Consider the following 8,049-nt stretch of genomic DNA (forward strand, 5'->3'; position numbering starts at 1 on the left):
CCAAGTACACACCTATCCTGCAAGAGGTGCCAATTCTAAAGTCCCTGTTGTTTCCTGAGTCTTCACCTGGCCATACTGGAGGAATTAGTTTGAACATTCATTTTGAATTATTCCATAATACACGCACACACACACACACACACACACACACACACACACATATATATATACATATGTATGTATGTATGTATGTATGTATGTATGTATGTATGTATCTCCATGCTTCTCCCTACTCGAAGGAGAAGCAGCCATGGAGATGAAGCAAGCAGAACCGTGCCTTTCCTACAACTCCTGGGCTTCAAAGAGGATGATGCTCTACTATCTCAAGATGACTGGGGACTGGAAAAGGCTGGGGGAATTCAGTGAGCGATTTTTTTAAAAAATTATTATGGATTATTTCATTATTATTGTTATGTATTGTTCATTTGCCTTTATTGATTCTCTCCCAAGAGTAAAATCCTATATGTAGTTAACTGTTTTGTCTCTTCCTGTTGTGAATATATTCAGCATGCAAGGGTCAAAGGCAACTATGGGTCAACATAAGTTGATAGAAGTTTAACGTAAGATAAGTTCAAGGAAGAAGCAAGGTTTGCTTTCTAAACTACAATAACAAGGGCAGCTAGGTACACAGTAGATAGAGCACTGGCCCTAGAGTCAGGAGAATCTGAGTTCAAATCAGGCTTCAAGCACTTACTAGCTGTGTGACCCTGGGCACTCCAATGCCAAAAATAAATTTTAAAAAAATACAATAACCTACACTTACTAGATAGAAAGTCAGTGCTATTTGAGAGACAGAGAGAGAGAGAGAGAGAGAGAGAGAGAGAGAGAGAGAGAGAGAAACTAAAGGAGACATCAAAACGTTGTTGAAACCATAGCTCAATATTTCTTCATCATTTTTGCTCCAGTAACATTGAAAAGCATAACCACCATAAATGTCTCACCAGCGTGGGGACACACAGCACAACAGCCTTCTTTTTGAACAGGATGATGGCTATCAGTGCCCCATGGTGGACAGATAAATGAATGGACTGTCCATTCAACTGTATGCCATGGAATCTACTAGTCATTCAGGGATCTGTCCTTGGTCCTGTCCCAGTCAATATTTTTTTCAATTAATGGCTTGATGTAGACGACTGGTCCTGCTGGATCTATGAGTATGAGCATTAGTTCTAAATGTATAGATGACATACTTGTCAAATTTTCATGGGACATGAAACTGGAAGGTAAGGCAAACACATTGGAGATGGAATCAGTATCCAGAAAGATCTCAGAATGCTGTGGGCCAAATCTAATAAGATAAAATTTAATAGAAGTAGATGTAAAGCTATTTCATTCAGATTCAAACAAATCAGCTTCATAAGTACAGTGGTCTAACCAGGGTAGGGTATTTTGTACCTACCTCCTTCATTCTGAACACCACATCTCTCTTGACGCAGTGTTGGTTTTTTTGGTTGCCCTTTCATATTGTTGACTCATTTTGAGTTTGCATTCCACTAAAACTACCTCTTTTTCAACAGAATTGTCATTTAGTCTCATAATTCCCCCATTCTGTACTTGGAATCTCTTCTTCTTAAGCCTGCCTAGGAGCTCCTGGCTAATTCCTTGGAGTACATAATGTTCTCCCAAGTATCTGATTGTTCCTTTCAGGACCCATGATCCACTGGAAGCTATTTTCCCCATCACCTACATGCCAAGGCTATTCTGGGAGAGTGCTGACTTCAAAAAAAGAAAGTGTACTTTTAATGAAGGAATATCCTTCATCTGATGATGCATCCAAGTGTTTGGTTCAGGAAAAAAAAAAAGGTCACCACATCTGTAGAGGGCAGGAGAATTCTTCCTGAATTCAATTCAGATCCTTAAACTACAAGGGGGAAAGGAACCATAGCGACACTCAGATAAGCTCCCAGTCAAAATCCCAGGGAAATAATGAGCTTTAATTATGGCCTCTGGTCACAATCTGTGTAGAAGACCTAGTCTGGCACAAATGTGGTCATTAAAACCACCAATCTTTGGATGAAGTCAGAGGACCATAGTAAAATTCTTCTCTTCCTAGGAGGCAGCAGGGAAAGAGCTTCAGACCTGAAATCAGAGAACCTGGGTTTAAGTCCTAGCTGGACCACTTACTGCTTGTGTGACCTTGGGTAATTCACTCTGGGCCTCAGTTTCCACATTGTAAAATGAAGGAATTGGACTAGATGGTCTCTGAAGTCCTTTTCAGATCTAAATCTATGACCTTCTCTACTGTCAAGTCTGGTTACAGAAATCCCAAAGAATAAGGCAGCAAAGTGCCCATGACATAATTAGCCCTAGATTTTTAGATATACAAAGCATGTTGCTGGCACGGCTATACTGACCTTGAATGATTTCCAAGACTTATTACATGAACTTTTAATGCCTATTTCTAGAATTTGGGTTTTGTAAGAACAGCTTCAGCCAGACATGGTGGTACACATTCACCGTTAGTGAAGCTGAGGTTGGTGGATTGCTTGAGCTCAGGAGTTCTGAGCTGTAGTAAGGATAAAAAAAAAAAAGCAGGATGGCAAGAAGGGAAGTTTGGCCTGACTCTGGTGTGCACAAAGAGGGTTTGGAGTCAGCTTAAATTCTACTTTTTGCAGGGAACCTGTCCAGGTCCCACCCACCTTACCTCCAGTTGCTAGTGCCTTCCTTTATGAGTTACCTTTGGTCTGTTCTGTATAGTTATTTGCATAGCAAGCACATTCTGCTGTGAGGTCTACTATCCCAGAGCCAGGCTGCTACATCTAATCAGAGGTAATAAGGGGTTTGAGATGTTCCCTTTCTATTGCCAATAGCCTAGGTCCTCATCATTTGTGTTCTCCTCATTGTTAGCCACCAGTGAATCACTTAATACTAACTGGATTTTACAAAGCAATGGTTAGCTACATAAGCCATGAGGCTAGATATGGAGAGGGAGGTATAGATTTTCCCCTGTGTAGTTCACTCCATTTTGATTTCAGGAAGCAACAAGAGGACCTGCATTAATAGTGAAAGATCACTCAGTCAATACATATTTACTAAGTGCCTACTATGTTCCAGGCGCTGTGCTAAGAGCTAAAGATATAAACTGGTTTAACATCCCTTAGCAGGCCAAAGAAAGAGAAGCCCACATCAGCTTAATACTTTTTGAGAGGCTTGGGTGGGGTACATAAAAACCAGAAGAAACCTCTTTCTTAGATGTCTCATCACCTGTCTTTGAAAAGGCAGTTTGGAACTGGGCTGTGGGGGACCTAAACAGTGGGAGGGGAAGGGGAAGGGATATTGTCCCTAAAGAATCAACTGTCACCTTGTAGCCTCTTAAGACCAATTTGGCAGCTGTACAAGCCATTTTCTTTTTTTTACTGAGAAAATCTAGAAGACCCCAAGGACCCAAGGGAAATCATCCTTCAGTGTAAATAAATACAGAAATTTTCAGATGGAACCGCAATGGGGAGATCTGGCATCACTTATAGTGTTTTAATGTTTTAAAGCCTGCTCTTTGCAAATCTAAAGGGCAAAAATATAATAATATATACCGTTAATTAATCCATGTTTAGGCCATTAAAAGGTAAGGTAAAAATCAAGGAGGGGGAAAAATCCTAAAATATACATGAGCATTCTAAAAATAGTGTCTAGGAAAAGGAATCGTTCAAAGCAGCAGGGACATAGTAATGGTCCCTGATAAAGGGACCTTGGACTCTGAAACATCTTTTCTAAAGCATTCCCCTTCTTTTTTTTTTTCTGTTGCAAACCTGCATTACACCATGAATGTTTTGGCATTTTTTTTCTGTTTACCTTGAGTGGCACAAAGGCACCAAGAGGGAGCTGCCTGGCCCCAGCCCTGGGAGTCCCACATGGAGACCTCATCCATTACCCCCCAGTAACGGTTGCATCACACACACACACACACACACACACACACACACACGTCTTAAGATGCCAAGCCCCCGGCTCCCCCAGGACTGAGAGATGAAAGCATCAGTTCCCCAGGAGGGCACCTCACAGGCTCCTTAAGCACATGCTACATTTCTTCCCGCAGAAACTGAAGTCACTGTCACTCCGGGACAAACGCACGCACTCCACAGACGGAGACGTGGAAGGGGCATTCGCGTGCTGAGGCGGCTCAGGCCCCCAGCCCCGATGACCCCCTGCTGCTTTTCCCCTAGCAGCCGGCCCTGCTCGGGTTTCTCCGCGCTCCTCTTAGGCGGCAGGCGGCCTGAGTGCTCCTCTCTTAGAGGATGCACGGCCCTTTGGAAAGTAGCAGTGTAATAATACACAAACCACTGATGATGTCAGCGTGTTATTGACTTTCCAAGTCTGAATGACTGAGCAAAGGAGATGGGGGTGGGGTGGAATCCATCTAAGGCAGACGGCGGTGACCGGCCGAGCGAAAATGAGCGCTCCCGGGGAGGCGGGGGGAGGCAGGGGGAAGACGCGGGGGGGAGGGGCGGACTCCCCGCTGCGCTGCCTGCACCGCCTCTACGGCTGGGGCTGGGGCGGCGGAGGCGGAGGCAGAGGAGGAGACCCGCTGCGGCCCGGTGGGGCCCGGGGCTCCAGCGTCCGGGGGGTTGTTTACGTTGTGTCAAAAACTCTTCCTGCACAAATAACCGAAGCTCGCCGCCTCCCCTCCGGGCCTGGGGAGCGCTGGCCATGTGGCGGGGCTGGACTTGGAGCCAAGGGCTCCGGCTGTTCTGGTGGAACTGGAGGCTGACAGTGCATGCCTGTGTGCGTGCGTGTGTGTGTGTGTGCATGCCTGTGTGCGTGCGTGTGTGTGTGTGCATGCCTGTGTGCGTGTGTGCATGCATGCATGCCTGTGTGCGTGCGAGTGTGCATGCCTGTGTGCGTGCGAGTGCATGCCTGTGTGCGTGCGAGTGTGCATGCCTGTGTGCGTGCGTGCATGCCTGTGTGCGTGCGAGTGTGCATGCCTGTGTGCGTGCGAGTGTGCATGCCTGTGTGCGTGCGTGTGTGCATGCCTGTGTGCGTGCGAGTGCATGCCTGTGTGCGTGCGAGTGTGCATGCCTGTGTGCGTGCGTGTGTGCATGCCTGTGTGCGTGCGAGTGTGCATGTCTGTGCGTGCGTGTGTGCATGCACGCGTGCATGCAGCCCCAGCAGGCGATGTGGGGGGGGGGGGGCCCTGGAGACACCCTGATCACACTTTGCAGCCCCGAGGGGCTGGGGGAGGGGAGCATGTGGTTCTGCCTAGCCCTGGAGCTCAGGCCGGCTGCCCCAGAGCCGAGCATGCCCTTGACCTTGAGGTCGTGTCATCCTCCAAGGGCAGTTTGACCTGGACCATGTTCGCAAAATCTTGAATCTAGACCCGGAAAGGCCCTAGAAGATTATCTAGGTCAAAGTTGCTTCACCTCGAGGCGGTGCACTTGTTAGTTTTTCAGTAATTACATCTCAATATTATAGGTTTCTTTAATATTTTTTTTATTTTACACCTTTAAAAACATTAATTCTGATAAGACTTCGTCAGACTGCCGGGGGTCCCCAACACACACACACACACACACACACACACACACACACACACACACACACACACATTTAAAAACCTCTGATCCAAGCCAATCCCTTCAATTGACAGTTAAAGAAACTGAACCCATAAAGGGGAAATTACCCGCCCGAGGCCACACAGGTAGTTAGGGGACGGAGGCTGTAGTAGAACCCAGGTCCTTGCCTCCAGTCATCACTCTTCACGCAGCAAACACCGAGGATGCCCTTTAGCTTTGGAGTAAAATGCAGTACTCGATAAATGGACCGGAGAATTGGGGAGCAAAGGGTCATCGCAGTTCTTGCAGGACCAGATGCCAGACTCTTCAGTTTCTGCTGATTCGTTCAAAAGACACGTGTTAGCAGCTGTGGGTTCTGATGGTTATGTTATGGCTCCAGAACCAGAGCAGGACAACTAAGGCGAGGTGATTGAAATTTAGAGCCCCAGCATCCACAGCAGTGCGATGACCTGCTCTGATCACCCCAGAGGCAGCCTTCAGACTAGACAGACTCTGGTGTCTTTTCCAACAGGGGTTGATGTCTCCCTACCCTGTCTGAGTACCCTCTGCCATGGAGAGACTGTGTGCTAGGATCTCTTCCCCCACCCAGAAATGTTAAGAAATCTCCCCTTCCCCCACCCAACAAAAACTGTTGATATGAGGACGCATTTCCTGTCCTGGTTGCTAAAACAGAGTTGAGACTCTGAGGTTCACATTCCTGGTAATTCGGGTTTATTTGAATGAGTAATCAACACCAAAACATTTAGCATCAAGCTCTGTGCCAGGTGCTGGAGAATACAAAGACTTTTGTCTGTGAAGCAGTCCTTGCTCTAAAAAGCTTCCATTCTACTGAGGAGAAATATTTGCTTCTTTTTGAGTAACAATAACTCACTCTGATACAGCACAAAATTTACAAAGGACAAGCCTCCCAACACCCCCTTTGAAGTATGATTATCCCCATTTCACAGATGTTAAGATCACAGAGATTTGAACACAGATCCACTAGTGCCTTCCCTTTCCAGAAAACCTTCCACCTCTTCTGCATAATATATAATACATTTAGTTATTCACAAGTGTCTCCCCCATTAGAACGCAGACTTCTTGAAGGAAGGGACTGGGTTTGCCTTCCTATTCCCAGGCCTGTGCACAATTTCCTTAATAAATGCTTGTTGACTTGCCTAAGGCTAGGATCCATTCCAGTTTACCACAATGCATTTCATAAAAGAGAAGGAGCCACCATACCCTCTAAATTGTTTTGAATAAAAATCCGAGCAAAAAATGTCAAGCCTCATAAATTCCAAATGATTTTATTTCCATAGAAGAGATAAACAGCGTTCGGTATCTATGGGACGATGAACCAGCATTGAGTAGGCTACATTTATAATATATTTCACAGACTAAGATTCTGGGAACTAGAGCTAGAAAGAATTGTAGAGGCAGGGATATGCTGATAAAAGTTAAACAACCAGCTTTTGGGATGGGGGTGGGGAAAAACAATGTGCTGCAGGACACGCTTTTAAGTAGAGTGAGCGTTATTCACACTTCCTACTTCACTTAAGTCTGTACAATCAACAAAACAGTAAATCAAGGCCTGATTTGTAGATTGGCACAGTAAAGACCCTCCAGCACATCACAGAACTCCAGTGTAAAAGACTAATTTAATCCAAGCTTTCATTTGACAAAGGAGGTCACTTCGTCCCAGGGAGAGGCCAAGTGACTCATCATCCCTCAGCTAGTTAAATATTACACCTGGGACTCTTACCCAGATTCTCTGACCTTAGCTCCAGTGCCCTTTCTCCTAAACCACAACGGAGAGAATGTCCTTATTTTCTAATTATTCATAATTTCCCCCAGAGTTTGTTTCTACCCATGAGTCACTTTCAATCAGCTTCCGTTTGTGTGTGTCTGTGAATCTGCCTTAACATCGGTCCAGAGCCTGAATCCAGAGAAAACAGTCTTGTAGCCATGGCTCCATCAAGCAAAATTGCACAGGTGAAGACTTGAGGTGCTCCTCTACCCTCATGTCTCCAGGAGTATTTGCATTTCCTGGATTTTTCTTACCCTCAAGATGTAAGAGCTTTCATTCAGCCTCCTATAGAATAAATCTTCAGTTTGGGGACTTTGGGCCTTAACAGCCAGTGAGGCAAGTAGTGTTAGGTAGAATGAGTCTCCCTAGAGCCTGAAACCCCAATCAGAAAGGCAGGGTTGTTGATCTGTGGAGCAGGAAGCTAGCAGCTATTGCCAACATGCCTTAGAAGGGCACCCAATGACTACTCTAAGGCTGCCTGATGGTAAACAGTCCATCCATCCATCCATCCACAAGCATTTGCTATGCATTCATTCAGCTCTAGATGCAATAGTACTCAAAGATAGAAATGAAAGTCTCTGTCCTCAAGGAGCTTACACATATACAGTAAACATAATGGACTAAACCAAGGAGTTTTCGCCTGGAGTCTGTGACTTTGTTTCTTTTTGTATCATTTTTACAAGTATATAATAATAATATTAATAAGATTGGACCAACTAGGTGGTACAGTAGACAGAGTACTAGGCCTGGCATCTA

Source organism: Notamacropus eugenii, chromosome 6 (genome assembly GCF_028372415.1).
Source record: "Notamacropus eugenii isolate mMacEug1 chromosome 6, mMacEug1.pri_v2, whole genome shotgun sequence".
Classification (NCBI taxonomy): domain Eukaryota; kingdom Metazoa; phylum Chordata; class Mammalia; order Diprotodontia; family Macropodidae; genus Notamacropus; species Notamacropus eugenii.